The sequence below is a fragment of the Galeopterus variegatus genome, unplaced genomic scaffold (assembly GCF_000696425.1).
Source record: "Galeopterus variegatus unplaced genomic scaffold, G_variegatus-3.0.2 Scaffold66, whole genome shotgun sequence".
Taxonomy (NCBI): Eukaryota; Metazoa; Chordata; class Mammalia; order Dermoptera; family Cynocephalidae; genus Galeopterus; species Galeopterus variegatus.
Window position 1 is genome coordinate 357,306 of NW_007726177.1, and position 7,759 is coordinate 365,064.

The 7,759-nt window shown below is 36.8% G+C and overlaps 1 pseudogene; it reads left to right on the forward strand.

Annotated features, from left to right (window-relative positions):
* The first annotated feature begins 427 nt into the window (after positions 1 to 427).
* Positions 428 to 7,403, forward strand: LOC103594208 (annotated as a pseudogene).
* The last annotated feature ends 356 nt before the right edge of the window (positions 7,404 to 7,759 follow it).

Here is a 7,759-nt window from a genome sequence, read left to right on the forward strand (position 1 = left end):
GACTGGAGCCTGCAAGAAAAAAGACATTATTGGAAAAATTGGTGAAATTCTTATAAAATTTGTTGTTCAGTTAATAGTATTGTAAGGTCTGAGGAGAAAGGAGCAAGTGAAAGGAAAATTCTTCTCTGTCCCTCTTTCCTTGATTTTTTGTCACCCACTTGCCTTTAAACCAAATTCTGACCAGCCCATTCCCGGGTAGAAGGGAAGTTGGTTATACCCTTTGTTAGAGGGAGGATGGTCTTATTTTCTTCTCCACCCTCCATGTTATCATTTCTATTGCTTTTGAGACCCTTCCTCAGCTCTGGGGATAGGGTTACCATTCTCACTCTTTATTCTTCAGAATTTGGTCCCAGCTCTTTGCCGTCTACTCCTTGGCCTCCAGAGCCAGGGTTGTGCTTTATTATCCCATCTGTGGGCCTCATTCTGCCAAAGCTGGACCAAAGCTCACCTTTCTAACCTCCCAAGTTAGGCCAGAAACCAAATCTGAGCTGCCTTTTAACATGTTCCCTCCTAAGACACAAATAAATTGAGTGTAGGAGGGTGCACATGACCCTTACTCTCCCTCTGCCAACAAGTGGCGGCTGCTCAGATGCTCTTTCTTTGTGTTATTTCTCTGCTGGCCGTCCCCGTAGCCACAGGTCCAAGATCTTACTGCCTCCTTTCTCCGGCCTCTTCACCTTCCTCTCCTTTTCAGGTAGGCTAGCTGGTTTGGAGTAGAATGGCAACTAGTTCTACTTTTTATTTATTAAACATTTGGGGTTTGGTTTTAAAGCCAGAATTACACCTAGCAGCTGGCATTTCAGCAGAGGGACCATCTCAGACCAAAATGTACTGTTCATTTTTTTTAAACTAAAATATATTAAAGATTAAGTCAAACGTGAAAAAAAAATTCCTCAAAATAAAAAGTAAAACCAGTAAGTTTAAAAACAATTTTATTAATTTCAAGTTCAAAGTAAATAAAACTTTTAAATGATCAAGTAAAATAATACAAGAATAACCATTTCTTAAAAACAGAAATTATGTCTTATTTATCTCAGAATTTATGGATACCAGATTGTTTGGCACATGAAAAATAAAATTTAATAAAGCAAGTCACTAATCAACTAAATGAATATTTTCCAAATGTTAAAATTGATGTCACTATTATCTTAAAAATATATAATGTCACTAATATGTCAAAAATATAGCTTATTCTAAAATAAATACTTTTCTTTACCAATCAGTTAATACAATACCACAACAAATTCAGCACAATAGTCTGTCAAAGTCATCACCCCAAGACCGGTGTTTCATCTTGCCATGTCCAAGGTAGAGAAAACGTACACTTTCTACATGTCACTAAATTAAAACTTTATGTAAGTTTTTTTTTTTTTTTTTTTTTTTTTTTTTGCCTATAGAAGATCATTTTTTGGTAAGGTAGTACAATTGACATCTTTTGAAGCTAAATAATGTATTTTATCTTATAGTGTAGCTTTCCTTTTATATTGACTAATATCTTCATACATGGTTTGAAAAACAGGGAACACAGCTACATCTTTACCTCACTCACAGAAATATCATTGTATCAGTAAAATGTCAGTGTCTTATCCACAAAGCCAATGTCTTGTATTAATATTGAGACTTCACTTTTTTCCACAAAAGAACAATCTATTGATAAATAATTAATTTGAGTTTAGTAATTGAAAAGAAACAAAAATGAAGAACTGCTGCTATGGAATCTTGAGATATTCCACTTGAAATAATAATTATTTGGTCATCTAAATGGAATATTTAACCATTAGTTACAAAGGTCAAAAATTTTATTCATTTGAAGGTGTATTAATGGCCTCATATCAGAAAATTGATAATATTATCTTCAAATTTATACCATACATCAAAAAAATGTTTAAACATCATCAATCTATTTTCTGAGGATTATATAGCAATTAAGCTTCACACTTTACAAACGGAGATTAATTTATATTTATTCTTTATGTTTTCTGTTCTGGGATTGATACATTATTTAGGTTGGCATTGCATAACTGTCAAATGTATTTGTGCCATGTGCTTTTTTGCTATTACCTGTGAATTTGTAGACATTTCTTAAGCTTCAGATTATAAAAAATGTGTCTGATTAGTAAAACATAAAAATGTGTTTGAAATAAATAATCTTTAAGCACTTTTTTAAAGTGGCTAATATTTTATTTAACTAAGGTTCAGTTTTTCTTACTGGATGCATGTTTGACTTGAAATACTTCAAACATTAAACACAGTAACCACAATGCATCTTCAAGACATAATGTGCCAACCAGGGATCCAACATAGGTTTTTCTGTCTTATTAATAAATCCAAAACACCAAAATTGGCTACAACATCCCATAAAGCAAATAAATCCCTTAATTCATTACCTGAAGATTCATATGTTTGAATATTTCACTTGTCCTCTCTATATTATATTATTTACTTACAATGAGATCATTAGTTGCAGTTTGAATTGATGGACCTGTAATTTATGAGCCTCTTTCTCTTTCTAAGGGTCAGACATACAAAGTCCTAATAAAAAGGGTACAGTATTTGCAGTTAAATAGGTCTGTAGGTTGACCTTTTGTCATAGAGTATTATTTAGGATGATGAATGTAGTCTGGATTCTTAATCTAAATCCATGATCAGCTTCCCAGGTTTACAACTGATCTTACTATGGATGCACCAGTTACACAGCATTTGTATTGCTAGAAATAGCTTTGACTCCCAGTCTCCATAATTATTTCCTCTGGTGACTTGATGGGCCATGTTTCAGCTGATACTTGGTCTTCCACACACAAGCTATGAAATTGTATAGCAATGACAGATAATGGGAAAAAAAAAATCTCCCAGAGAGTGGAGCCATGGACCACAGGGGCCAAAGGACAAAGGAGCTACCGGCCAATAGCAAAATCAGGGCCTAGTTAGGGAGCCCCTCAGGTCCCGCTTTCTCCCAAAATTTCTGATTGGCTACTGAGCAGTGAGTGTGTTTCCTGTCCTGCCTCCCCACTCCATCCCCCACACTCACAGACACACATTTTTTTGTGTGAGCTTAACTCATTTTTTTTTAAATTAAGCATTCCTGGGTGATTTAGCCACTGTTAGATAGATACATGCCCATGGCAAGTTATTTAAGTCCTCTGAGACTCAGTTTACATATGTGAAAAATGAGGGTGATATTTTTCAAAATTGTAAAATATAGAGAAAAAGATATGCACATGAATAAATGCTAAGCACAACATCTGCCATACAGGTTGTCTTGGTTTGTTTGTGCTGCCATAACAAAATATTTTAGATTGGGCAATTTATAAAAAATAAAACTATCTTTTTCTTGCAGTTCTGGAGGCTGGGAAGTCCAAGATCAAGGTGCCATCAGATTCAGCATCTGGTAAGGGGTGCTCTCTGCTTCCAAGATAGCACCTTTTTTCTGTGACCTCACATGGTGGAAAAGCAGAAATGGGAGGCAGCTCTATGAAGGCTTTTATAAGGGCATTAATCTCATTGACAAGGTTGGAGACCTCATGATATAAGCAACTCCCAGAGACCCTTGGAGATAAGGTTTCAATAGAGACCCTTGGAGATAAGGTTTCAATATGAATATAGGAGGGACACACAGCCAGAGTTCCCAAAACATGACATTGATTTATTGATTATTATTATTGTAAAAATAATATCCATTTCTCAGTTGATCTAAACAACGTCATCCTTACAAAAATCTTAGTTTTCTTTGTTTGTTTGTTTTGTTTTGTTTATGTTTTTGTTTAGGAACTTATTTTTTAATTGGAATGTATTAATCGTACATATTTATGGGGTCCAGAGTTATATTTCAATAAATGTACACAATGTTTTTAAAAAATTTAGCCTGTATGTTTGTCATTTTAGGTCAGAGCTCTAATGTAAAAAGGTTTTACTACTTAAGTCTGTACAAATAAGATTAGTTATGAAGAAAAAAAGACTAAATAAAAACTATCTGTAGTTTGCATAAGTATTTATCCAAGAACTTGTAACTCACTAACAAAATGTTATTAATATTTGGAATCCTTACATATAAACAGTGCCAATTTAACTTGGGGAGGTGGGTGTATTCTGGGAATAGCTCTTCTGCAGATACATATATCTACATATATATGCTCTTTGTCTATGCTCTGATGAACTATTTTATACCTAGTTAAAATTTATATCTTTCATAAACTTATTGTGCCTACACGCAAACCTTGTTCATATTATAACTTCCATCTCTGTGGTGCTAACAAAATAGATATAATTCATGTGTATTAATTACTAATATACATGCATTAGTCACAGATTCCAATCGCTAAATTGACTAGAATAGATGATATATATGTAATGCAGCCTTGACTGAGAACTTAAAATCTATTTGCTCAATTTTCTGGATCCTCCCATAGTTGTGTTTAAAAGAATGCAATCTATTCTAAAGTTCCACCTCTCCTGCACCACAAAGCGCATTTTTCTCTTCAAATGTTCTGGTGTTTCTTTTCAATTTGTCTTTAATTTACAACAAATCCATAAAAAGTGTATTTATTTCTGCTACCTAAAAAGAGTGCCCTTAATACATTTGTTTTCCCTCCAGTAGAGTTCTCCATTCTAATTTTTATTTTCTTCTCAACATCTATTTGTGATAAGCACATTCTTTATTTTATTTTCACTTTTAAGAATATAACCCTTATGAACTTAAAAATCAAGTCATTGCTAAGATTGTTTTGAATAGCTGGCATTTTCTCTAATCATTAAAATAATTCCTTGTAAATAGTGAAGGGATGAAAAAATATATACCATGCAAATGGAAACCAAAATTGAGTATGAGTAACTATTCTAATATCAGATAAAATAGACTTTAAATAAAAAACCATAAAAAGAGACAAAGATGGTCATTATATAATGATACAGAGATCTATCCAGCAAGAGGATATAAGAGTCATAAATATATACACACCCAATTTCTGAGCCTCCAGATACATAAAGCACACACTATTAGACGTAAAGAGAGAGACGGACTCCAATATAATGATGGTTGGGGACTTCAGCACCCCTCTCGACATTGGACAGATAATCTAGGCAACAGGTCAACAGAGATTTAAACTACACTTTAGACCAATCAATCTCAGCAGACATCTACAGAACATGTCAGAAAAAGAAAAAAAATAAATTAGCAAGTTATATGGCTATAAAATATTTTAACTTTTGCCTGTTTTCTTCCCCTATGGTCCCAGGATATTGAAAGCAATTGTTAGAATTCGATTCACTTTTTTCAGGCACCTTTCATAAGTATTGTTTAAAAGGACTCGTTTGCACAATAACAGTGAGAAGGATAATAACAGTAACAAACACAAAAGCAGCCACCACTGGTGAAGGACTTTTATTTATTTATTTATTTCCTTTTTGTCTTTTTTTTTCGTGACCGGCAACGGGATCGCAACCCTCGGTGTTGCGCCCGCGCCTCGCTCAGCCAGTGAGCGGGAACCGGTCTGTATGTGGGATCCGAAACCTCGGCGGGAGCGCCACCGCGCTCCCAAGTGGTGCACTGCAGCAGTGTGCCACCGGGCCGGCCCTCTACAGAACATTTCAATCAACACCTACAGAATGTACTTTTTTCTCATCAGCACATGCAACATTCTCCAGGACAGATCACCTGTTAGGTCACAAGTCAAGTGTCAACAAGTTTTAAAAAAATTGAAATCATTTCAAGTGTCTTTTCCGACCACAAGGTATTAAAACTAGAAATCAATAACAAGTGAAACTTCAAATCCTCAATGAATACATGGATATTAAACAACATGCTCTTGAAGCTAATTAAAATAAAAACACATCATACCAAAACCTATAGGATACGTGCTAAGAGGGAAGTTTATTGCAATAAAAACTCACCTCAAAAGAATAGAAAGGCTTCAAATAAACAACCTAACGTTAAACCTCAAAGAATTAGAAAAACAAAACAATCCAACCCAAAATCAGTAAGCAGAAAGAAATAATTTAGATTAGAGCAGAACTAAATGAAATAGAGACAAAAAAAAGATCAACAAAACAAAAAGCTGGTTCTTTGAGAAAATACAAAATAGAAAAAGCATTAGACAGACTAACTAAAAAAAGAAGAGAAGACCAAGCAAGAACTGGCAGCCAGAAACATAGCCTTTTCTCTTCTCTCTGAATGAATGGAGAGCAGAAATCGAACATTTATGGCCAAGAAAAGCGTGCTTTTCTCCAGCACTTCTCCCAGATTGTCAAGGTGCTGACTGAAGACGAGATGGGGCACAGGGAAACAGAAGATAACATTCCCTGGATCGAGGAGGTCCTGGAGTACACTGCCATTGGAGGCAAGTAGCAGCAGGCATTGACAGGGCTGGTAGTACTCTGGGAGCTTGTGGAGCCAAGGAAACAGGATGCTGACAGTTTCCAGCAGGCCCTTGCCATGGGATGCTGATAGTTTCCAGCAGCTGCTGCAAGCTTTCTTCCTGGTGTCCGACGATGTCATATATTCATTGCTCACTTGCTGGAGGAAGATCTGCTGCTATCAGGAACCAGGCATAGGACCGACCCGGTGGCTCACTCGGGAGAGTGCAGCGCTGGGAGTGCAGCGGCGCTCCTGCGACGGGTTCGGATCCTGTATAGAGATGGCCAGTGCGCTCACTGGCTGAGCGCGGTGTGGACGACACCACACCAAGGGTTGCGATCCCCTTACCGGTCACACACACATACACACAAAAAAAGAAACCAGGCCTAGGTTTGGATGACATCAATGATGACATGGTTCTGGAAGCATGTTTCTACCATCTGTTGAAGTTCTACTTCCGGAAGCAGCCTTATTACCTGAACCTGATCCAGCTCTTCCTGCAGAGTTCCTATCATACTGAGATCAGGCCCCCAGGGCAATGTGGATATTGACAGATGCACTGAAAATGGTACAAACCAATTACCTAGTACAAGACAGCTTTCTACTCCTCCTACCTTCCTGTAGTTTCTGCCATGTAAATGATAGACATTGACTGGGAGAAGGAGCATTCCAATACCAAGAAGACCCTGCTGGAGATGAGACAGTTCTTTCAGATTCAAGATGATGACCTTGACCGCTTTGAGGATCCCAGTGTGACCAACGAGATTGGTGCTGACATCAAGGACAACAAATGCAGTTGGCTGGTGATTCAATGTCTACAAAAATCCACTCTGGAACAGTGCCAGATCCTGCAGGAGAATTATTGGTAAAAGGATGCTAAGAAGGTGGCCTGGGTGAAGGTGCTATGTGAGGAGCTGGATCTGCCAACTGTGTTTCTGCAGTATGAGGAAGACAGTTACAACCACCTTATTGGGTTCATCAAGCAGCACACTGTGCCCCTGCCCCCGCCATCTTCCTGGGGCTAGCATGCAAGATCTACAAGCAGAGAAAGTGACCTAGAGACTGAAAGGGCAGGGAGAGGAGGTGCTCAATAAATTATTGTGTAAGAGAAAAGACCAAGTAACAAATACCAGAAATGAAAAGGAGAGATTACCACTGATAACTCAGAAACACAAAGAATAATTAGAGACTATTATGATCAACTATATGCCAACAACATGAAAACATAGAGGAAACACAAATTTCTGGACACATACAAACTACCAAGAGTGAACCAAGAAGACACAGAAAATCTGAATAGACCAATAAGCAACAAGATTAAAGCCGTAATTAGCAGTTTCCCAACAAAGAAAAGACCATGACCAGATGACATAAGTGCTGAATTATACCAAACTTTTAAAGATTAATTAA